Raw genomic sequence first — 25,004 nt, forward strand, 5'->3', positions numbered from 1 at the left:
AAACACTTCAGTCTGCCAATGGGAGGGGGGGCGGGGGGGGGGGGGGGGCGGAGCGAGGGGGGGTGGGGGAGGTGACAAACCGTTCGTAGCTGCAGGCCACCGTCTCCATTAAAGGTATTGTCAAAATTTTTTACCTCGACCGCTTCTTTTATATCGCTATCCATGAAAGCTTTTGCCCATTTAATACCAGATGCCTCACCGAATGCAGTTCGGTTTCCGCACGCCAGAGCACGCACAACAGCCACTGAGCCTCTGGATACTGTAGGCGGAAACAGCTCTCATGTTCTACACTGTGCTCTTAAATATTGCGCAGCGTCTGATTGACGTAAAACTGTGCACACCTACACGGTATTTTATAGAAGCCTGCAATGCGATGCCTACGCCCTCTTCCGCAGACCTCATGAGTTGTCGAATTGTACCTGGAGGCCCGAAGATCAAATCATTTATCCCTCTTTAGGAGCTCTTACTGAGCCACAGAATGGCATAAACGTAAGTTTCTTCCCGTCGTCTTGGGGGGTCTTCTGCTTACGGAAGGTATTCAAGGAAAACGCCAACAACAGCCGACAGATTTCGCAAACCACCTCTCAGAAGACACGTAAGTTGTTGTTGTTGTGGTCTTCAGTCCTGAGACTGGTTTGATACAGCTCTCCATGCTACTCTATCCTGTGCAAGCTTCTTCATCTCCCAGTACCTACTGCAACCTACATCCTTCTGAATCTGCTTAGTGTATTCATCTCTTGGTCTCCCTCTACGATTTTTACCCTCCACGCTGCCCTCCAATGCTAAATTTGTGATCCCTTGATGCCTCAAAACATGTCCTACCAACCGATCCCTTCTTCTAGTCAAGTTGTGCCACAAACTTCTCTTCTCCCCAATCCTATTCAACACCTCCTCATTAGTTATGTGATCTACCCATCTAATCTTCATTATTTTGCGTAAATAGGGAAAAAGACCGGTTATTGAGCGATTACGTGATTGCTGAAATATTGTGTGATTACGTGATTACTGAAAAATTGCTGGAAGCAGCCGCATCGATAAAATATCTATTAACGTAACATACTCTTAGCGGGACATCCACAACTGGTGCTAAATTTTTTCATGATGAATAAATCCTCTCCATCTGCGGTTGACAAATCCTTTATTTAGAAGAAGTGTGTTGTATGACTCTTCCAGTAAGGTATGCACTCGAAGTTTTAACAATAAACTACCGCTAGAGTTCTTTGTTGGTCCATCATGGACACGGGACATCGGCTGATTAAGTAACTGTCAGTGTCAATGAAATTCACCAACAGTGGTGTATCTTAAGATGTTATTTTACTTTATTTTGAAGGCTACCATTTTCAGTATTTCACTATGCCATCTTCAGGCCCCATACGCATCAAATAAACGAAAATATCATATAGAGCCATAAATCTGTAGATGTCATGAATTCAATCGTCACACTAATGCTTCATTCGAAGACTTGAGGGCAACTTTCTCCGAATGACGCGCTGGTGTAACGATCGAATTCACGACATCTAGAGATTTAAGGCTCTATATGATATTTTCGCTTATTTGATGCATATGGGGCCTGAAGCTGGCATAGTGAAATGCTGAAACCGGTAGTCTTCAAAATAAATTAAAATAGCATTTTAAGATACACCACTGTTGGTGAATTTCATTGACACTGACAATCACTGGAATTGGCTGATCATATCCGCGACGCTTTCACGCTTGCTAAGTGGACCTGTAACCAAACGCGGTGCTCTTCTTTGGATCTTCTCTGTTTCCTCTATCAGTGCTATCTCTTGCCGGTCCCAGACAGACAACTAGAACTAGTGTTTTGTAAGCTACTTCCTTTGTTGACGGACTACACTTGCTGAGGATTCTTTCAATGAATCTGGCATTTGCCTTGCTTACGATTAGTTTTACTACACTGTTTCCGTTTCAGTCCCTCCGCAGGAATCTTCATAGACATTTTTCATGATGATAAACCTTTTCCAGAACTTTGTTTGGATAGAATCGTAGACACGACCGGGATTTTAGGATGTAAATCCCATCTTCACAAATCTGTGAACGATTCTACATAAAATTAATTACAACATAAAAACGGCTCATACAAATGTGCACATCAGGTTATACCTTGACTGCGTACGAGACTGTCGTATCAGCCATGTCAAAAATTTAGCTAATTTATGAAGTAGCGCGCAACGTCCCGTACGGTTGAGACATGAAAAGGTTCTCTTGAATCTACCAGTACCAGACGGGTAAACGGGCTTCACCCAAAAACGGTTGTAACAGCAAATAAACACAAATTGCGAGCCTAATCTGACCCATGAACCAACTGCGAACTTAAGAAATTAAAATGAAGCCATAAAAGCTATAGAATGCCAATTTGTGAACCTCAGATTTACCGTATCGTGGAAGCCCAGCAAGACGGGTCAACAGACTGCCGCACGAACCGCAATGAGCCTCATGTGTACACACATACGTCAGAGCGTGTCCACCACCGGAACTAATGGCGAGGGCGGGAGGGTCCGCGGAAGAAATCGTAGCTGAGAACAAGGGTGGCACCCCGACGTTTCCTCCCAGACGCCACCCGTTGGTAATAGCGCTAGAACCGTCTTACTCATGCCTGGTACAAGTTAAGCTACGTCTCGTACAGAGTAGGTCTGAAACTCCCTGGCGGATTAAAACTGTGTGCCGGACCGATACTCGAACGTTTGCCTTTCGCGGGCAAGTGCTCTACCATCTGAGCTACCCAAGCACGTCGCCGGCACGGTAGCTCAGCGTGTTCGGTCAGGGGGTGTCCGCCTACTTAGCTGGGTCGTAACGTGCTCGCCTCCCATGCAAACGGGGCCGGGTTCGATCCCCGGCCGAGTTGAAGATTTTCTCCGCTCTGGGACTGAGTGTTGTGTTGTCCTCGTCATCACTGCCGGCACGGTAGCTCAGCGTGTTCGGGCAGAGAGCTGGTTGGTCTCTGTATAAAAAACTGAGTGAAAGGATTAACAATGAATTTCAACTGATATCATGTGAAATCCGCAACGACCATTTAGAACGATCAGCCATGAAAAAAAAAAGTCCGCCTCGAGCAGAGGGAACGAACAAAAACGAACAAAATGAGATTAAAAAAAAAAAAAAAAAAAAAAAAAAGATGGTAGAGCACTTGCTGACGAAAGTCAAAGGTCCCGAGTTCGAGTCTCGGTCCGGCACACAGTTTTAATCTGCCAGGAAGTTTCATATCAGCGCACACTGCGCTGCAGAGTGAAAATCTCATTCTGGACACAGTACGATGATATGTCGATATTTTTTCCAAAATATATCGTTATATGTAGGCATTACTTTTCTCACCAGCATGAAGATATATCGATATGGAAATGGCAACAAAGAGTGCTGATATTTTTATTTTATATTATATTTTTTCGCAGTTTTCGATAAATATTTGAAGTTGTTATTTTGAAATTGTAGTAGAACATAATTTTACGCCGGCCGGAGTGGCCGAGCGCTTCTAGGCGCTACAGTCTGGAACCACGCGACCGCTACGGTCACAGGTTCGAATCCTGCCTCGGGCATGGATGTTTGTGATGTCCTTAGGTTAGTTAGGTTTAAGTAGTTCTAAGTTCTAGGGGACTGGTGACCTCAGAGCCAGCCATAATTTGACTTTCACTCTGTGAAGAAGTCTTCCTAGTTTCTGAGCTTTCATCACGTCCAATCTTTCTCTTTGTCTGAGTGTAGCAAATATAGGTGGCACAAAAGAAGAAGTCCGATTGCCCTGGGAAGTAGCGGTATGAACAAATATCAAGTTTTCCGATGTGAAGAAGTAACACACCAGTTGCGTTAATAACAATTTTTAACGCAACTGATGTGCTACTTGCCCGCATCTCGTGGTCGTGCGGTAGCGTTCTCGCTTCCCACGCCCGGGTTCCCGGGTTCGATTCCCGGCTGGGTCAGGGATTTCCTCTGCCTCGTGATGGCTGGGTGTTGTGTGCTGTCCTTAGGTTAGTTAGGTTTAATTAGTTCTAAGTTCTAGGCGACTGATGACCTCAGCAGTTGAGTCGCATAGTGCTCAGAGCCATTTTGATGTGCTACTTCTTCACATCGGCATTCTTCAAAAACATCTGCCGAATCTGGCGAACAGAAATGTAAATGACAGGATTGGTCTAAATTTTAAGACTGGTCTTTGGGATGGGCGGAGAGGTATGAGAGGAAAAGCTGACATATTACATTTTTTTCACAATGTTCGGTAAATATTTGAAGTAGTTCTTTTGTAATTGCAGTAGAACATAATTTTACTTTCCCAGTGTGAAGGAGTCTTACCACTTTTTGAGGTTCCATCACGTCTAACCTTCCTGTCAGACTGTGTGAAGCAAGTGTAGGTGGCACAAAAGAAGTCTGATTGCACTGGTGGAGGGGGGGGGGGGGGGCGGGGGGAGGGGCGGTGGGGGGAGGGTCAGTGGATCAACTAGATTTCCAATGTAAAGAGATCGCACACCAGTTGCGTTAAAAAACAATTTTTGGTGCAATGTGCTAACGCGGCACTATGTTTTCGATTTTTTCCTAATTGTTGCATCCTTGAGCCCCCTTTCACCAGATGCACGTCTAGCGATTGGCGGCTGACGCTACAGATCAGACTTTATTAATAATTATAGTACAGGGTTGCATCACCAGTTACAGTTACATTCTCAGCGAGTACGCCAAGTCCTTTCATCCATACATGTATTTTTTCATCATTACTAACTTTTTCATCATTACTAACTTTACTAAGCGGGTATATAATGTAAAATCATATTACTATATACACAACTAGGTCTAGATTGGGTCTTAGCATCTATTCCACAATGCCAGGCATTATAAGCGATGACATCTCGGTCGGCGAATGATTCCAATCCAGGTAGAGAGGCATTCTCACATCGGACGATGGCGAGAGTAAACCATCCACTTCCAGTACTCACTGTGGCAACATCAAGACTGAAATTAACTCGACATCCACGGAAAAAAATCGGTCCATTCAATATGACACTTTGTGCAGTTCCATTTGTGCCAAGTTTATTCTCCAGGCTTATTATGTGTTTGTAGACTGGCATGAGATGGCGACGTTGACGACACACACGTCGACGAGGCATAGTACGTCAATGCTGTTGCAGATATAGCTCACAGCGGAATGATTCCGCTGGTCTGCGTTGCCCGCTTTTATACCGAGCGCATGACCTTGATTACATAAGAGAGCTGCTTACAGAACTAGTGTGCTTGAGCTGGTGCTCTGCTGGCGCCAGTCTCCATCGCGCTGCTGGCGCCAGTCTCCATCAATTCTCATCACGATCGTCTGAGTCGATTTTCGGCGCCTGCTTGGCTTCGTATCTTTGGCGGATGGCTATTTAACCATGGAATGGGCGCGTGGGGTGCACCTGTCACCCAGCGGTTTTACATTGTGATTATTTCCATTACGTTTAAAGTCGCAGCGTCTCCACGCTCAGTACCTTTCAAATGGGTGTATCGTTGAAGGTCCGTTTACAGCTAACGTCAGTCGGGAAGCTAAACACAGAGCTGCAGGACGTTGGAGTCAGTTGGGGTACAACTGTCCACCACGCGCCTATCTACGTAACAACTTCTTAAGGTACATGCTTTTTTTAACTTTTTTCATACTAAATTCGTTCTAAGTACAATATTTAAAATTTTTATTAATCTGAATAAAATAACTATGTTAACTAAAGTGATTACTTACGCAGTCTTCAACATGTACTCTACTGCTCCTTACGTAGCTTGCATTTATCGCGAATCTCTTGCCCAACGTAAAGTCCCGAGCGACTGGAAAAAAGCGCAGGTGACGCCTGTATATAAGAAGGGTAGAAGGACGGATCCTCAAAATTACAGACCAATATCCTTAACATCGGTTTGTTGCAGGATTCTCGAACATATTGTCAGTTCGAACATAATGAATTTCCTTGAGACAGTTGCTGTCCATGCTCTAGAAAGCATCGCTCCTGCGAAACGCAACTCGCCCTTTTTTCACCTGATATCGAACCATGGATGGAGGGAGGGATGAATGGATGGAGGGTATCAGACGGATGCCATATTCCTTGACTTCCCGAAAGCGTTTGACTCGATGCCCCACTGCAGACTCCTAACTAAGGTACGAGCATATGAGATTGGTTCCCAAATATGTGAGTGGCTCGAAGACTTCTTAAGTAATAGAACCCAGTACGTTGTCCTCGATGGTGAGTGTTCGCCGGAGGTGAGGGTATAATCTGGAGTGCCCCAGGGAAGTGTGGTAGGTCCGCTGTTGTTTTCTATCTACATAAATGATCTTTTGGATAGGGTAGATAGCAATGTGCCGATGATGCTGTGGTGTACGGGAAGGTGTCGTCGTTGAGTGACTGTAGGAGGATACAAGATGACTTGGACAGGATTTGTGATTGGTGTAAAGAATGGAAACTAACGCTAAATATAGATAAATGTAAATTAATGCAGATGAATAGGAAAAAGAATCCCGTAATATTTGAATACTCCATTAGTAGAGTAGCACTTGACACAGCCACGTCGATTAAATATTTGGGCGTAGCATCGCAGAGTTATATGAAGTGGGACAAGCATGTAATGGCAGTTGTGGGGAAGGCGGATAGTCGTCTTCGGTTCATTGGTAGAATTTTGGGAAGATGTGGTTCATCTGTAAAGGGGACCGCTTATAAAACACTAATACGACCTATTCTTGAGTACTGCTCGAGCGTCTGGGATCCCTATCAGGTCGGATTGAGGGAGGACATGGAAGCAATTCAGAGGCGGGCTGCTAGATTTGTTACTGGTAGGTTTGATCATCACACGAGTGTTACGGAAATGCTTCAGGAACTCGGGTGGGAGTATCTGGAGGAAAGGAGGCGTTCTTTTCGTGAATCGCTACTGAGGAAATTTAGAGAACCAGCATTTGAGGCTGACTGCAGTACAATTTTACTGCCGCCAACTTATATTTCGCGGAAAGACCACAAAGATAAGATAAGAGAGATTAGGGCTCGTACAGAGGCATATAGGAAGTCATTTTTCCCTCGTTCTGTTTGGGAACAGGGAGATAATATGCTAGTTGTGGTACGAGGTACCCTCCGCCACCCACCGTATGGTGGATTGCGGAGTATGTATGTAGATGTAGATGTATTGCAATTTACAGAAACTGATACTCATAAACATGTTTTTATTTTCGTGATGTCAGATGTGAGGGGAAGAAGAGTCGATGTGTCTTCCTACACTGAAGTGTGGATGAGGTGGCTCGAAGAAGATGCAGAGAGTGATGAAAATGACGTATTTGATTCTGAAGAATCAGATTCAAACGAAGATGATCAACTAAGAGAAAGCGATCATGATACTGAAACTGAACAATCTGCAGATGAATACGATAATACGAACTGTGAGTCTAGTACTTCCTATTATCTTGGGAAGGACAGTAAAACAAAATGGTCTAAGTTTTTTCTTAAAAGAAACGTGAGAAGGAGGTCAGAGAATATGATGACTCATCTACCTAGATATTTTCTTAGACAGCAGTGTTTACAAAATTGTAGTTAACTGCACAAATATTTACGTAAGACATTTCAAAAGCAAATTTCAGAGACATAGAAATCGTAGATTCACTGATGAGACTGAAATACACTAGTGGCCATTAAAATTGCTACACCAAGAAGAAATGCAGATGATAGACGGGTATTCATTGGACAAATATATTATACTAGAACTGACATGTGATTACATTTTTACGCAATTTGGGTGCATAGATCCTGAGAAATCAGTACCCAGAACAACCACCTCTGGCCGTAATATCGGCCTTGATACGCCTGGGTATTGAGTCAAACAGAGCTTGGATGACGTGTACAGGTACAGCTGCCCATGCAGCTTCAACACGATACCACAGTTCATCAAGAGTAATGACTGGCATATTGTGACGAGTCTGTAGCTCAGCCACCATTAACGAGACGTTTTCAATTGGTGAGAGATCTGGAGAATGTGCTGGCCAGAGCAGCAGTCGAACAGTTTCTGTATCCAGAAAGGCCCGTAAAAGGACCTGCAACATGCGGTCGTGCATTATCCTGCTGAAATGTAGGGTTTCGAAGGGATCGAATGAAGGGTAGAGCCACGGGTTGTAACACATTTGAAATGTAACGTCCACTGTCCAAAGTGCCGTCAATGCGAACAAGAGGTGACCGAGACGTGTAACCAATGGCACCCCATATCATCACGCCGGATGATATGCGAGTATGGCGATGACGAATACACGCTTCCGATCTGCGTTCACCGCGATGTCGCGAAACACAGATGCGATCATCATGATGCTGTAAACAGAACCTGGTTTCATCCGAAAAAAATGACGTTTTGCCATTCGTGCACCCAGGTTCGTCGTCGAGTACACCATTGCAGGCGCTCCTGTCTGTGTTGCAGCGTCAAGGGTAACCGCAGCCATGGTCTCCGAGCTGATAGTCCATGCTGCTGCAAACGTCCTCGAACTGTTTGTGCAGATGCGTGTTTTCTTGGAATCGTTTCGATCTGTTGACTTAGGGATCGAGACGTGGCTGCACGATCCGTTACAGCCATGCGGATAAGATGCCTGTCATCTCGACTGCTAGTGATACGAGGCCGTTGGGATCCAGCACGGCGTTCCGTATTACCCTCCTGAATCCATCTATTCCATATTCTGCTAACAGTCATTGGATCTCGACCAACGCCAGCAGCGATGTCGCGATTCGATAAACCGCAATCCGACCTTTATCAAAGTCGGAAACGTGATGGTACGCATTTCTGCTCCTTACACGAGGCATCACAACAACGTTTCACCAGGCAACGCCGGTCAACTGCTGTTTGTGTATGAGAAATCGGTTGGAAACTGTCCTCATGTCTACGGTCGCAGGTTCGAATCCTGCTTCGGGCATGGATATGTGTGATGTCCTTAGGTTAGTTAGGTTTAAGTAGTTCTAAGTTCTAGGGGACTGATGACCTCAGATGTTAAGTTCCATAGTGCTCAGAGCCATTTGAACCATTTTGGCCTCATGTCAGCACGTTGTAGGTGTCGCCATCGGCGCCAACCTCAATGCTCTGAAAAGCTAATCATTTGCATATCACAGCATCTTCTTCCTGTCGGTTAAATTTCGCGTCTGTAGCACGTCATCTTCGTGGTGTAGCGATTTTAATGGCCAGTAGTGTAAGAGCACTTTTCGGTATCCTCTACTAAGTTCTACAAAAAACGCTGAATTACGGCGAGGTGCACGTCTCTACTGGGCATAAACTCAATCGTTACAGCACAAGACAATCCCAGAGAAGGTTCCAAAGGACGTTGCTACGAGTGTGGAAGGCAGAAACGGAAGTCAACTAGAAAATGATGTCATATATATAAAAGGAAGACGTGTTCGCCTCATTTGCAAAGCGTATGTGTTAACTGCCTCTGAATTAAATTATTGAAATATTTTTTTGGATATTTGTGTTGTATTTCGATCCCTGTACAGAGTAAAGACGAAGAGGTAGTGTACGAAGATCGTGACGATGTCCTCCAGAGATGGGAAGAATATATAAAAGAGCTATATGACACAAATAGCAAACCAGAAACTCTGGAACTTGAATCACACAAAAGTGTAAGTGATGACGTGAAAGGACCAACCATCATAATGGAAGAAGTAAAGTCTGCCATTGCTGCAATGAAAAATGGCAAAGCAGTAGGTACAGATACAATACCGGGAGAAATACTAAAATGCTTGAACCACAATGGAATAAGAGAAATATTGAGGTTATGTAATAAAATATATGACAGTGGTGAATGGCCTGAGGACTTTTTGACAACAGTAATGATTCCATTACCGAAAAAACAAGGAACCAAAAAAATGCAGCGAGCACAGGACAATCAGCCTCATTTCACATGCAGCGAAAGTGATGTTAAGAATAATTAATAAAAGACTTGAGAAAGTAATAGAGGAGAATCTCGGCGAGGATCAGTTTGGCTTTAGACGGAATACGGGCACCTGAGATGCAATAGGGCTCCTTCGAATCTTGGGAGAAAGGTTTATTGAAAAAGGAAGAGACCTATATATGTGCTTCATCGATTTAGAAAAGGCATTTGACAATGTGGTTTGGGACAAGCTGGTGACTATTATGAGGGAAAAGAGAGTGGACTGGAAAACCAGAAGACTTATAACCTCATTGTACCTTAATCAAAAAGTTTCAGTTAAAGTGAGAGGAGAAAGTACAAACTGGATCAGACTAGGGAAAGGAGTAAGACAAGGATGCTGTTTATCACCTACTCTTTTCAACCTGTACTTGGAAAATATGATTGACCAATGCTCATTAGATGACAAAGTAGTAGAAATTGGAGGAAGAAGGGTAGGGTGCTTGAGATTTGCTGATGACATGGTCCTTCTAGCCACAGGGGAAAAATAATTACAGGACTTGGTGGACACCATTGCAACTAACGGAAAAAATATGGAATGAAAATTAGCACAAATAAAACAAAAGTATTGGCAATAGGAGGAAATAAGGAAATAAAAATTGTGCTGAATGGAGAAACACTAGAACAGGTGCAAAATTTTAAGTATCTTGGAAGCAGGATAGACACCGACTGGAAGTGCATCACAGAAATTAAAACAAGGATAGCAATGGCAAAAGAGGCGTTTTATAAGAAAAGGAGAATCTTCTGCAGCGGTCTGGACAGAGAACTCAGAAAGAGACTCATAAAATGTCTTGTATGGAGTGTTCTTCTATATGGCGCTGAAACATGGACTGTGAGGAAAAATGATAGAGAAAGGCTGGAGGCTTTTGAGATCTGGACATGGCGGAAGATGGAAAGAATAAGTTGGATGGACAGAGTAAAAAATGAAGAGGTACTGAAAAGAGTGGGAGAGAAAAGGCAGTTACTAGATATAATAAAGAGAAGAAAAAGAAATTGGAATGGGCATATATTAAGAAAGAATGACGGACTGATAAAAACAGTTTTAGAAGGTTATGTAGAAGGGAAAAGGAAGGGAGGAAGGAAGAGATTCCAGATACTGGATGACATGATGGACGGTACAACATACAGCAGCCTTAAGAAGGAAGCAATGGATCGCAGAAAATGGAGAGGCAAAGGACCTGCTAACATAGCAGATAACTGAAGATGAAGACATATACAAACATAGAAAAAGTAGCTAAAGAACATTCGATAATCATTTGCAATGCGTAATAAAGAAACACAAATGGGGGACGGTAGTCCCCCACGCGCATAACCCCGTAACGGTACAGCGCGCGCGTGCTGCAGGGTTAACTGCGGCGCGCGTGATCCCTGGGTCTTGAGTTCGAGTATCGGCTGCGTCAGCGACAGTCACGTGTGGCGTGGTGTCTGTATGCAGCGTGGCGAGTGGCCGAGTCGGTTCGACGAAGGAGCGTGGGCCGCTGCTGCGGCGTGCTTAGCCGTTGTAATGTTGACCCGCTGCCTACGGTGACTTGCGTTGCTTGGATATGTGAAGGACAGATTTCCTTCGTGTCTCTAACATGTGATTCAAAGTCAGTGAACTGGAGTCGTCGAAGTGTTCGTCGGTGGGTTCTGTTCATGATAATTAAATACCCTTGTGCCAGAATGAGATTTTCACTCTGCAGCGGAGTGTGCGCTGATATGAAACTTCCTGGCCCATTAAAACTGTGTGCCGGACCGAGACTCGAACTTGGGATCTTTGCCTTTCGCGGGCAAGTGCTCTACCAACTTCTTTTTTAATCTCGTTTTTGTTCGCTTTTGTTCGTTGCATCTGCTCGGGGCGGACGTCGTAAGACATCCGTTTAAGTTCGTTGTTGATCGATTAACTCAGGTTTTTTTATTACAGAGGGCAGCTAACCGTTTGACCGAACACGCTGAGCTACCGTGTGGGCAAGTAACTGAGCTACCCAAGCACGACTCACGCCCCGTCCTCACAGCTTTACTTCTGCCAGTACCTCGTCTCCTACCTTTCAAACTTTACAGAAGCTCTCCTCCAAACCTTGCAGAACTAGCACTCCTGAAAGAAAGGATATTGCGAAGACATGGCTTAGCCACCGCCTTGTGAAGCTCAGTTGGTAGAGCACTTGCCCGCGAAAGGCAAAGGTCCCGAGTTCGAGTCTCGGTCTGGCACACAGTTTCAATCTGCCAGGAAGTTTCATATCAGCGCACACTCCGCTGCAGAGTGAAAATCTCATTCTGGAAACATCCCCCAGGCTGTGGCTAAGCCATGTCTCCGCAATATCCTTTCTTTCAGGAGTACTAGTTCTGCAAGGTTCGGAGGAGAGCTTCTGTAAAGTTTGGAAGGTAGGAGACGGGGTACTGGCAGAAGTGAAGCTGTGAGGACTAAAACTTAAATGGAAAAGTTTGGAAAAGTTTATGTATTATTACAAAATCCCAAAGGAGGTGCACAGAAATTAACACATACATCGCCAAACATTTGCAGGTAAATCTAAAGACGTCGTGGCCTACGGAAAGCATAAATTTATAAAAAAAAGTGATTGAGCGGTAAATATTTCTCTCGTATGCCTCGTCGCGGACTGCCGCAGGTCCTCAGGTAGCTGAGATTTTCAGTTAAGTCGTTCAACGGCGGTCGTGCTCCTGGCGTTGCTAACGCGTTTTTAAGTGGCGCAGAAGCGGGAAGAAGACGGCCGCCTTCCCAGGACGGATAATGGAAGGCGTTGCGGGAAGTGGACGCGAAAAACAGCCGCCAAAATTATCTGTTCGCGTGCGAGGACCGTCCGAAGGGCGAATTACTAAATTCACTTTCCCGAAATAGTCCCTCTACAGACGAGTATAGAACTGTTCCCCCTTCCAGTCATCGCACGAACGTCGAAATGGGAGAAGTTGTGACCACAGAAAAATGAAATACGTGGAAAATGCTCAATAGAGCAAAGACATGTGGATCTGAGAAGATAACAATACAATTCTAAACAGATGACACCAAAGAATTTGCTCACCTCTAAGAGCAGTTTAGTGTAGGTCGCTGAAGCAACGAAGGGATAGCAGAAATATACGCAGTTCGTTTTCGTGCGAGGAGGTTGCCTGAGCCTTTGTCAAACCAGGAGCTTGCAGCCTTGGGAACACGGGTGTTGTCATCTTGGACATCTGTTTTACGAAAATGTAAAACAGAGTGAATACTAGGTTATGTTAAAATAAACATCAAGCTATCTCATGTTCACGGTACTCAGTTGGCCGAAAATATCACATTCGCTTAACATCTATTTAAGAGGGCACTATGGGCACCAGGGTCATCAGTGGATATCATTGGTACCGTTTCGTCCTGGATTTTAATCCCATTCCTGAACCTTTCTTTTTTTTCGTTCATTGCTTCTGCAGAGGCAAGAGTAGAGGAGAAAGCCTGCATCTCTGCCCTACGCTCTTTTTACACCGAGCATTTCTTTCTCGTCTCTCATCGCAACTGTTCCCTCTTCGTTCTTGTACATATTATTTAGTACCCGTCTTTCCCTACGGCTTTCCCCGATTTTTCTGGGTAACTGAAACACCTTGTGTCATCTTACACTGCCGAATGCTTTGTCTACGTCGGCATATCCTAAGAAAGTATCTGGATTTCTCTCGGGTGTTGCTGCCATTATCAAGTGGTATGTTAGAAATGCCCCTTTCGTGCCTTTACCTTACCTAAAGTAAAATTCTTCGTTATCTGGCAGATGGTCAATTTTCCTATCCTTTCTTCTATGTATCTATTTATGTAGAATAGGGAGAAAGCCAGATGGTGCCTTTGAATGCTGTGCCCCTGAAGGGCCAGCACTTTATATCTTTATATAGAAGGCAATGCCACTCATGATCGTCCCAGCCCAAACCGCAGAATTTGGAGAGGGTGTTCATGGTCTACTGTAGGCGTCGTTTGAGAAGAGATTTTTGAAAATTGCACCCCACAGGGGATGAAATAGGTGATGAAATTTTTTCTTGAAGTATGTAGCTATTAAGGCACTTTTGAAGCCAGGCCTACGAAAATTGGCATTTTTTTTCGCTGTCAGACTTAAAGAAATAAGTGTTTCAGCATTTTTGGAAATTCGACCCCTGTGGGGTTAGAAGACAAAACGTCCTTCAGTATTTTTGCTGCTGAGGAGGTGAAATAGGGGATGATATGTTTTGTGAAAAATTAAATGCGGAATGGAAATTTTCGTGGAAATATTTTATTAAAAAGCGTTTTTGAAACTAAGACTCTGAAAATTTGTGTCTGGCTACTCGGTTAGAAATAAAGAAAAAACGTGTTTGAATGTTTTTTGGAAATTCAACCCGTGAAGGGTTGATACAGGGATGAAAATTTTCATGAAAATATTTCATTTTGCAATCATTTTTACAGTTAAATATGACAAAATTTGTATTTGCATTCTCAGTTAGAAATTGAAGAGATACATGTTTCAGTGTTTTTGGAAATTTGACCCCTAAGAAGTTAAAATAGGGGATGAAAATTTTTATGAAAGTTGTTTTGTTATATTAAAACATTTTTGAAGCTAGATCTGAGAAAATTGTTAGTTCACTTCTCAAGAAATATGTATTAGAGGATGAAAGTTTTTATGGAAATATTAACAGAAGAACTAAAAACGCAGGATTAACAAAAACCTCCGACTTCAACGACCAGAATCGCTGTTTGGCCAAAAGGACATTTGGAAAATACCATAGTTCTTTGGCCTTAAATTAGCTTCAAAAGATTAGAAGATGTTGGAGTTTGTGGAAAATATAAAAATTCGATTAAAAAAAGACAAAAAAATCTGTACAGTCCATACAGTGTACGCGAGAAAAGCAGTGGGCCTATATATCGGCCACGACATCTTGGTAGATGATTGTTGCAGTGTCCGTGTGTTTATGGGTTGCATTTTTTCATATGACTTGTCAAGCCAATGGCAGCACGGCATCTCTTGCCGCAATTGTCACAAGTGTATCTGGCTGCTGAGGCGGGAGCAGTGGTGGCATTGCGAAGCTTTTTCTGCCTTAATCTGCCTAGCAAGCCTTCATCGTGCTTCGACATTCCAGATGATATATCATCACGCCACTCTGGTCTCGTGCTAGCCCGTGCCTCCCATCTGTTTGTGTCGATTCCAAAGCTCTCCATATCTCGTTTACAGGAGTCCTCGAACCTCAATACAGGACGTCCTACAGGTGTTTTGGCTGTAGAGATCTCTCCGAGCATCACCTCACGTGCTAATCTGTCAGGATCCATACGGAGTCGTCTCTGCTTGAAGATAGCTGAAATACTGTTGCAGTTAGTTTTAGATAGCACTGCTTCGTTGGTCACTCGGTCCTTCCACGTTACTCCGAGGATGGATCTCAGGCACCGCATGTGGAAAGCATTAAGGCGACGTTCTTGTTTGGCACAGGTAATCCATGTTTCCGATGAATACAAAAGGATGCTGAGGACGCAAGTTTGATGTACAAGAATTTTGGTGGTCAAAGAGAGTTTGTTGGTTTTCCAAACACGTGTAGATAGTTTGCCAAAAGTTGTCGCAGCTCTTCCAATGCGGGCATCAATTTCCTTGTCAACAGACTTGTTTGATTCTATAGTAGATCCAAGATAGCATAAGTTATCTACGACTTGCAGAGTAGTGCCATCTAGTGTGATATTCGGCTAGTATAATACGTGCGTGTCCTATATACGCCTAGATGCCAGCTGTCGGAAGGCAGGCATTGATAAACAGAAACGTGAGTGAAACTTTCAAAGACAGAGATAAATAAACTATACTTAACAGCATAGCAGACACAGTATCTAAGAAACTTCTGGATGACTCTCTAAGGAAATGAAGTTAGGTGCTATATTACAAATGGCAATTATTGGAAGTTTTATAGTTTGCTAATAAGAAATGACGGGGTTCTGCGTAAATTTATTTCTTTATCGTTTGACATAAACACAGGAACATGTATTGCCCTTGGAAATTTAAATTACTCGAGCTGAGGAACTAAAAAAACAAGCACATCAGGTTTTAAGAACATTGGTTGTAAAACGGGTATAAAATATGCAGCACAATATCTGATGCAATAGGCTGTAAAATTACCAGGATAAGTAGACTGTGAGAGGAGCCAATGGAAGAAGCAATATATTGTACATTAAGATGAGCAATTGGCTGGTTCAAATGGCTCTGAGCACTATGGGACTTAACATCTTAGGTCATCAGTCCCCCAGAACTTAGAACTACTTAAACCTAACTAACCTAAGGACATCACACAACACCCAGCCATCACGAGGCAGAGAAAATCCCTGACCCCGCCGGGAATCGAACCCGGGAACCCGGGCGATGAGCAATTGAATGAACATTAAAATCAGCTATAAAAAACATTAAAATGAGGAATAAGATAAGTAGTGAAATAAAAAGAACAATGAAATGAGCAAGAAATTTATACCAACAAAATTGGCTGGATTAAGGACGCCTCACATGAAAACGGGATTCTTCCGATGCTTGTACCTCGAGTTCCGTTGGCGATAGAAAGGCTGGAGCAAATGTTTTGGACAGCTCTTGGTATAGGGATCATTAGTATATCCAAGAGAAAGATGGTCTTAGTGGCACTATCCTATAGTACAAGGTCAAAGTTTTAATATTACACACTTCCGCCTGCTTAGACGAACGCATTACATGTAGACTGTGGTGACACTTTAGATGATTATGGAGGCATCATTAGTTCTCGGGCTTTTCCTTAGAAGTCCTTAAAAATCTTTTTAAAATATTTTTTCGTGCCAAAACCGAGCCACAGATTTCAAGACGATTAAGCACAGAAAGTGGCCGTAGTTTTTACGATGCATTCCTGAGTCCCGACCTCGAACAACGTTGAAAATTTTGTTGATATCTTTATCCGTTTCCCAGATACATAGGCTCAAAGTTACCATTTTTGTACACAGAAAATACGCACTTAAAATCCGATGTGAGACGAAAACATAGTTTGTAAAGAGACGCAGCACGGAGAAATATGCTCCAAAGAGTCTCCGTTATCAGCTAAAACGTTCTGGGCACCCCATGTTATTGTTGTACTGAAGCACAAGCCAAATTATTGTGCAGGTACAATCCGGGCTAAGGTGTAAATATATTTTTGCGTTATTTAAACTTCACATCAGTAAACTCTCAAAATTTTACTGACCTGTAAGTGCTTTCCTTATGAGTGACATGCCATACTGTGGCAGGGAAAAGAAAGGAATCAACGGAAAAAATGCACCTAAGGGGACCAAAAAAGGTGTATATACTCCTATTTAAACGAGACTGACCAAAAGTGGGATACCAGGTGCCTCATTCTACTTTCCTCAGCTCCTTTATGAATTATCTCCAACATTTTGACATGCGAACACATTTGCGCTTTTGTATGCTGAGAGGAAAGGAGGCAGTAGGAGTGAGAAAGACACGGAAAAGTAATAAATACTGGAAGACAGTAATCAGTGCTTGTAGTATAGAAAGAGGGAAGGAGACAGTGACGGTGTGAGAGATAGAGAGGGGCCCAGTGCCAGTGGGACATAGTTGATAGTTACACAGAATAGCGCTTGGGAAAGAGTGGAGGAGAGGATGCCAGTGGGAGAGGAATGAAGAGAAGGAGAAAGTGGATGTGGCTGAGAGTGTGTGATAAGGAGAAGGCATAGCAGTGACAATGAAAGAGTGGAGGAGAGGATGCCAGTGGGAGAGGAATGAAGAGAAGGAGAAAGTGGATGTGGCTGAGAGTGTGTGATAAGGAGAAGCCATAGCAGTGACAACGAAAGAGTGGAGGAGAGGATGCCAGTGGGAGAGGAATGAAGAGAAGGAGAAAGTGGATGTGGCTGAGAGTGTGTGATAAGGAGAAGGCATAGCAGTGACAACGAAAGAGTGGAGGAGAGGATGCCAGTGGGAGAGGAATGAAGAGAAGGAGAAAGTGGATGTGGCTGAGAGTGTGTGATAAGGAGAAGGCATAGCAGTGACAACAAAAGAGTGGAGGAGAGGATGCCAGTGGGAGAGGAATGAAGAGAAGGAGAAAGTGGATGTGGCTGAGAGTCTGTCATAAGGAGAAGCCATAACAGTGACAACGAAAGAGTGGAGGAGAGGATGCCAGTGAGAGAAGAATGAAGAGAAGGAGAAAATGGATGTGGCTGAGAGTGTGTGATAAGGAGAAGGCATAGCAGTGACAACGAAAGAGTGGAGGAGAGGTTGCCAGTGGGAGAGGAATGAAGAGAAGGCTAAAGTGGATGTGGCTGAGAGTCTGTGATAAGGAGAAGGCATAGCAGTGACAACGAAAGAGTGTAGGAGAGGATGCCAGTGGGAGAGGAATGAAGACAAGGAGACAGTGGATGTGGCTGAGAGTGTGTGATACGGAGAAGCCATAGCAGTAACAACGAAAGAGTGGAGGAGAGGATGCCAGTGAGAGAGGAATGAAAAGAAGGAGAAAGTGGATGTGGCTGAGAGTGTGTGATAAGGAGAAGGCATAGCAGTGACAACGAAAGAGTGGAGGAGAGGATGCCAGTGGGAGAGGAATGAAGAGAAGGAGAAAGTGGATGTGGCTGAGAGTCTGTGATAAGGAGAAGGCATAGCAGTGACAACGAAAGAGTGGAGGAGAGGATGCCAGTGGGAGAGGAATGAAGAGAAGGAGAAAGTGGATGTGGCTGAGAGTGTGTGATAAGGAGAAGGCATAGCAGTGACAACGAAAGAGTGGAGGAGAGGATGCCAGTGGGAGACGAATGAAGAGAAGGAGAAAGTGGATGTGGCTGAGAGTGTGTGACAATGAGAAGGCATAGCAGTGACAACGAAAGAGTGGAAGAGAGGATGCCAGTGGGAGAGGAATGAAGAGAAGGAGATAGTGGATGTGGCTGAGAGTCTGTGATAAGGAGAAGGCATAGCAGTGACAACGAAAGAGTGTAGGAGAGGATGCCAGTGGGAGAGGAATGAAGAGAAGGAGAAAGTGGATGTGGCTGAGAGTGTGTGATAAGGAGAAGCCATAGCAGTGACAACGAAAGAGTGGAGGAGAGGATGCCAGTGGGAGACGAATGAAGAGAAGGAGAAAGTGGATGTGGCTGAGAGTCTGTGATAAGGAGAAGGCATAGCAGTGACAACGAAAGAGTGGAGGAGAGGATGCCAGTGGGAGAGGAATGAAGAGAAGGAGAAAGTGGATGTGGCTGAGAGTCTGTGATAAGGAGAAGGCATAGCAGTGACAACGAAAGAGTGGAGGAGAGGATGCCAGTGGGAGAAGAATGAAGAGAAGGAGAAAGTGGATGTGGCTGAGAGTGTGTGATAAGGAGAAGGCATAGCAGTGACAACGAAAGAGTGGAGGAGAGGATGGCAGTGGGAGAGGAATGAAGAGAAGGAGAAAGTGGGTGTGGCTGAGAGTCTGTGATAAGGAGAAGGCATAGCAGTGACAACGAAAGAGTGTAGGAGAGGATGCCAGTGGGAGAGGAATGAAGAAAAGGAGAAAGTGGATGTGGCTGAGAGTGTGTGATACGGAGAAGCCATAGCAGTGACAACGAAAGAGTGGAGGAGAGGATGCCAGTGGGAGAGGAATGAAGAGAAGGAGAAAGTGGATGTGGCTGAGAGTCTGTGATAAGGAGAAGGCATAGCAGTGACAACGAAAGAGTGGAGGAGAGGATGCCAGTGGGAGAGGAATGAAGAGAAGGAGAAAGTGGATGTGGCTTAGAGTGTGTGATAAGGAGAAGGCATAGCAGTGACAACGAAAGAGTGGAGGAGAGGATGCCAGTCGGAGAGGAATGAAGAGAAGGAGAAAGTGGATGTGGCTGAGAGTGTGTGATAAGGAGAAGGCATAGCAGTGACAACGAAAGAGTGGAGGAGAGGATGCCAGTGGGAGAGGAATGAAGAGAAGGAGAAAGTGGATGTGGCTGAGAGTGTGTGATAAGGAGAAGGCATAGCAGTGACAACGAAAGAGTGGAGGAGAGGATCCCAGTGGGAGAGAAATGAAGAGAAGGAGAAAGTGGATGTGGCTGAGAGTGTGTGATAAGGAGAAGGCATAGCAGTGACAACGAAAGAGTGGAGGAGGGGATGCCAGTGGGAGAGGAATGAAGAGAAGGAGAAAGTGGATGTGTCTGAGAGTGTGTGATAAGGAGAAGGCATAGCAGTGACAACGAAAGAGTGGAGGAGAGGATGCCAGTGGGAGAGGAATGAAGAGAAGGAGAAAGTGGATGTGGCTGAGAGTGTGTGATAAGGAGAAGGCATAGCAGTGACAACGAAAGAGTGGAGGAGAGGATGCCAGTGGGAGAGGAATGAAGAGAAGGAGAAATTGGATGTGGCTGAGAGTCTGTGATATGGAGAAGCCATAGCAGTGACAACGAAAGAGTGGAGGAGAGGATGCCAGTAGGAGAGGAATGAAGAGAAGGAGAAAGTGGATATGGCTGAGAGTGTGTGATAAGGAGAAGGCATAGCAGTGACAGCGAAAGAGTGGAGGAGACGATGCCAGTGGGAGAGGAATGAAGAGATGGAGAAAGTGGATGTGGCTGAGAGTGTGTGATAAGGAGAAGCCATAGCAGTGACAACGAAAGAGTGGAGGAGAGGATGCCAGTGGGAGAGGAATGAAGAGAAGGAGAAAGTGGATGTGGCTGAGAGTGTGTGATAAGGAGAAGGCATAGCAGTGACAACGAAAGAGTGGAGGAGAGGATGCCAGTGGGAGAGGAATGAAGAGAAGGAGAAAGTGGATGTGGTTGAGAGTGTGTGATAAGGAGAAGGCATAGCAGTGACAACGAAAGAGTGGAGGAGAGGATGCCAGTGGGAGAGGAATGAAGAGAAGGAGGAAGTGGACGTGGCTGAGAGTGTGTGATAAGGAGAAGCCATAGCAGTGACAACGAAAGAGTGGAGGAGAGGATGCCAGTGGGAGAGGAATGAAGAGAAGGAGAAAGTGGATGTGGCTGAGAGTGTGTGATAAGGAGAAGGCATAGCAGTGACAACGAAAGAGTGGAGGAGAGGATGCCAGTGGGAGAGGAATGAAGAGAAGGAGAAAGTGGATGTGGCTGAGAGTGTGTGATAAGGAGAAGCCATAGCAGTGACAACGAAAGAGTGGAGGAGAGGATGCCAGTGGGAGAGGAATGAAGAGAAGGAGAAAGTGGATGTGGCTGAGAGTGTGTGATAAGGAGAAGCCATAGCAGTGACAACGAAAGAGTGGAGGAGAGGATGCCAGTGGGAGAGGAATGAAGAGAAGGAGAAAGTGGATGTGGCTGAGAGTGTGTGATAAGGAGAAGGCATAGCAGTGACAACGAAAGAGTGGAGGAGAGGATGCCAGTGGGAGAGGAATGAAGAGAAGGAGAAAGTGGATGTGGCTGAGAGTCTGTGATAAGGAGAAGGCATAGCAGTGACAACGAAAGAGTGGAGGAGAGGATGCCAGTGGGAGAGGAATGAAGAGAAGGAGAAAGTGGATGTGGCTGAGAGTGTGTGATAAGCAGAAGGCATAGCAGTGACAACGAAAGAGTGGAGGAGAGGATGTCAGTGGGAGAGGAATGAAGAGATAGAGAAAGTGGATGTGGCTTAGAGTGTGTGATAAGGAGAAGGCATAGCAGTGACAACGAAAGAGTGGAGGAGAGGATGCCAGTGGGAGAGGAAAGAAGAGAAGGAGAAAGTGGATGTGGCTGAGAGTGTGTGATAAGGAGAAGGCATAGCAGTGACAACGAAAGAGTGGAGGAGAGGATGCCAGTGGGAGAGGAATGAAGAGAAGGAGAAAGTGGATGTGGGTGAGAGTGTGTGATAAGGAGAAGGCATAGCAGTGACAACGAAAGAGTGGAGGAGAGGATGCCAGTGGGAGAGGAATGAAGAGAAGGAGAAAGTGGATGTGGCTGAGAGTGTGTGATAATGGAGAATCCATAGCAGTGACAACGAAAGAGTGGAGGAGAGGATGCCAGTGGGAGAGGAATGAAGAGAAGGAGAAAGTGGATGTGGCTAAGAGCGTGTGATAAGGAGAAGGCATAGCAGTGACAACGAAAGAGTGGAGGTGAGGATGCCAGTGGGAGAGGAATGAAGAGAAGGAGAAAGTGGATGTGGCTGAGAGTGTGTGATAAGGAGAAGGCATAGCAGTCCCAACGAAAGAGTGGAGGAGAGAATGCCAGTGGGAGAGGAATGAAGAGAAGGAGGAAGTGGGTGTGGCTGAGAGTCTTTGATAAGGAGAAGGCATAGCAGTGACAACGAAAGAGTGTAGGAGAGGATGTCAGTGGGAGAGGAATGAAGAGAAGGAGAAAGTGGATGTGGCCGAGAGTGTGTGATAAGGAGAAGGCATAGCAGTGACAACGAAAGAGTGAAGGAGAGGATGCCAGTGGGACAGGAATGAAGAGAAGGTGAAAGTGGATGTGGCTGAGAGTGTGTGATAAGGAGGAGGCATAGCAGTGACAACGAAAGAGTGGAGGAGAGGATGCCAGTGGGAGAGGAATGAAGAGAAGGAGAAAGTGGATATGGCTGAGAGTGTGTGATAAGGAGAAGGCATAGCAGTGACAACGAAAGAGTGGAGGAGAGGATGCCAGTGGGAGAGGAATGAAGAGATGGAGAAAGTGGATGTGGCTGAGAGTGTGTGATAAGGAGAAGCCATAGCAGTGACAACGAAAGAGTGGAGGAGAGGATGCCAGTGGGAGAGGAATGAAGAGAAGGAGAAAGTGGATGTGGCTGAGAGTCTGTGATAAGGAGAAGGCATAGCAGTGACAACGAAAGAGTGGAGGAGAGGATGCCAGTGGGAGAGGAATGAAGAGAAGGAGAAAGTGGATGTGGCTGTGAGTGTGTGATAAGGAGAAGGCATAGCAGTGACAACGAAAGAGTGGAGGAGAGGATGCCAGTGGGAGAGGAATGAAGAGAAGGAGAAAGTGGGTGTGGCTGAGAGTCTGTGATAAGGAGAAGGCATAGCAGTGACAACAAAAGAGTGTAGGAGAGGATGCCAGTGGGAGAGGAATGAAGAGAAGGAGAAAGTGGATGTGGCTGAGAGTGTGTGATGCGGAGAAGCCATAGCAGTGACAACGAAAGAGTGGAGGAGAGGATGCCAGTGGGAGAGGAATGAAGAGAAGGAGAAAGTGGATGTGGCTGAGAGTCTGTGATAAGGAGAAGGCATAGCAGTGACAACGAAAGAGTGGAGGAGAGGATGCCAGAGGGAGAGGAATGAAGAGAAGGAGAAAGTGGATGTGGCTGAGAGTGTGTGATAAGGAGAAGGCATAGCAGTGACAACGAAAGAGTGGAGGAGAGGATGCCAGTCGGAGAGGAATGAAGAGAAGGAGAAAGTGGATGTGGCTGAGAGTGTGTGATAAGGAGAAGGCATAGCAGTGACAACGAAAGAGTGGAGGAGAGGATGCCAGTGGGAGAGGAATGAAGAGAAGGAGAAAGTGGATGTGGCTGAGAGTGTGTGATAGTGAGAAGGCATAGCAGTGACAACGAAAGAGTGGAGGAGAGGATCCTAGTGGGAGAGGAATGAAGAGAAGGAGAAAGTGGATGTGGCTGAGAGTGTGTGATAAGGAGAAGGCATAGCAGTGACAACGAAAGAGTGGAGGAGGGGATGCCAGTGGGAGAGGAATGAAGAGAAGGAGAAAGTGGATGTGTCTGAGAGTGTGTGATAAGGAGAAGGCATAGCAGTGACAACGAAAGAGTGGAGGAGAGGATGCCAGTGGGAGAGGAATGAAGAGAAGGAGAAAGTGGATGTGGCTGAGAGTGTGTGATAAGGAGAAGGCATAGCAGTGACAACGAAAGAGTGGAGGAGAGGATGCCAGTGGGAGAGGAATGAAGAGAAGGAGAAATTGGATGTGGCTGAGAGTCTGTGATATGGAGAAGCCATAGCAGTGACAACGAAAGAGTGGAGGAGAGGATGCCAGTAGGAGAGGAATGAAGAGAAGGAGAAAGTGGATATGGCTGAGAGTGTGTGATAAGGAGAAGGCATAGCAGTGACAGCGAAAGAGTGGAGGAGAGGATGCCAGTGGGAGAGGAATGAAGAGATGGAGAAAGTGGATGTGGCTGAGAGTGTGTGATAAGGAGAAGCCATAGCAGTGACAACGAAAGAGTGGAGGAGAGGATGCCAGTGGGAGAGGAATGAAGAGAAGGAGAAAGTGGATGTGGCTGAGAGTGTGTGATAAGGAGAAGGCATAGCAGTGACAACGAAAGAGTGGAGGAGAGGATGCCAGTGGGAGAGGAATGAAGAGAAGGAGAAAGTGGATGTGGTTGAGAGTGTGTGATAAGGAGAAGGCATAGCAGTGACAACGAAAGAGTGGAGGAGAGGATGCCAGTGGGAGAGGAATGAAGAGAAGGAGAAAGTGGATGTGGCTGAGAGTGTGTGATAAGGAGAAGGCATAGCAGTGACAACGAAAGAGTGGAGGAGAGGATGCCAGTGGGAGAGGAATGAAGAGAAGGAGAAAGTGGATGTGGCTGAGAGTGTGTGATAAGGAGAAGGCATAGCAGTGACAACGAAAGAGTGGAGGAGAGGATGCCAGTGGGAGAGGAATGAAGAGAAGGAGAAAGTGGATGTGGCTGAGAGTGTGTGATAAGGAGAAGGCATAGCAGTGACAACGAAAGAGTGGAGGAGAGGATGCCAGTGGGAGAGGAATGAAGAGAAGGAGAAAGTGGATGTGGCTGAGAGTGTGTGATAAGGAGAAGCCATAGCAGTGACAACGAAAGAGTGGGGGAGAGGATGCCAGTGGGAGAGGAATGAAGAGAAGGAGAAAGTGGATGTGGCTGAGAGTGTGTGATAAGGAGAAGGCATAGCAGTGACAACGAAAGAGTGGAGGAGAGGATGCCAGTGGGAGAGGAATGAAGAGAAGGAGAAAGTGGATGTGGCTGAGAGTCTGTGATAAGGAGAAGGCATAGCAGTGACAACGAAAGAGTGGAGGAGAGGATGCCAGTGGGAGAGGAATGAAGAGAAGGAGAAAGTGGATGTGGCTGAGAGTGTGTGATAAGCAGAAGGCATAGCAGTGACAACGAAAGAGTGGAGGAGAGGATGCCAGTGGGAGAGGAATGAAGAGATAGAGAAAGTGGATGTGGCTTAGAGTGTGTGATAAGGAGAAGGCATAGCAGTGACAACGAAAGAGTGGAGGAGAGGATGCCAGTGGGAGAGGAATGAAGAGAAGGAGAAAGTGGATGTGGCTCAGAGTGTGTGATAAGGAGAAGGCATAGCAGTGACAACGAAAGAGTGGAGGAGAGGATGCCAGTGG

This window comes from Schistocerca americana, chromosome 10 (assembly GCF_021461395.2).
Source record: "Schistocerca americana isolate TAMUIC-IGC-003095 chromosome 10, iqSchAmer2.1, whole genome shotgun sequence".
NCBI lineage: Eukaryota > Metazoa > Arthropoda > Insecta > Orthoptera > Acrididae > Schistocerca > Schistocerca americana.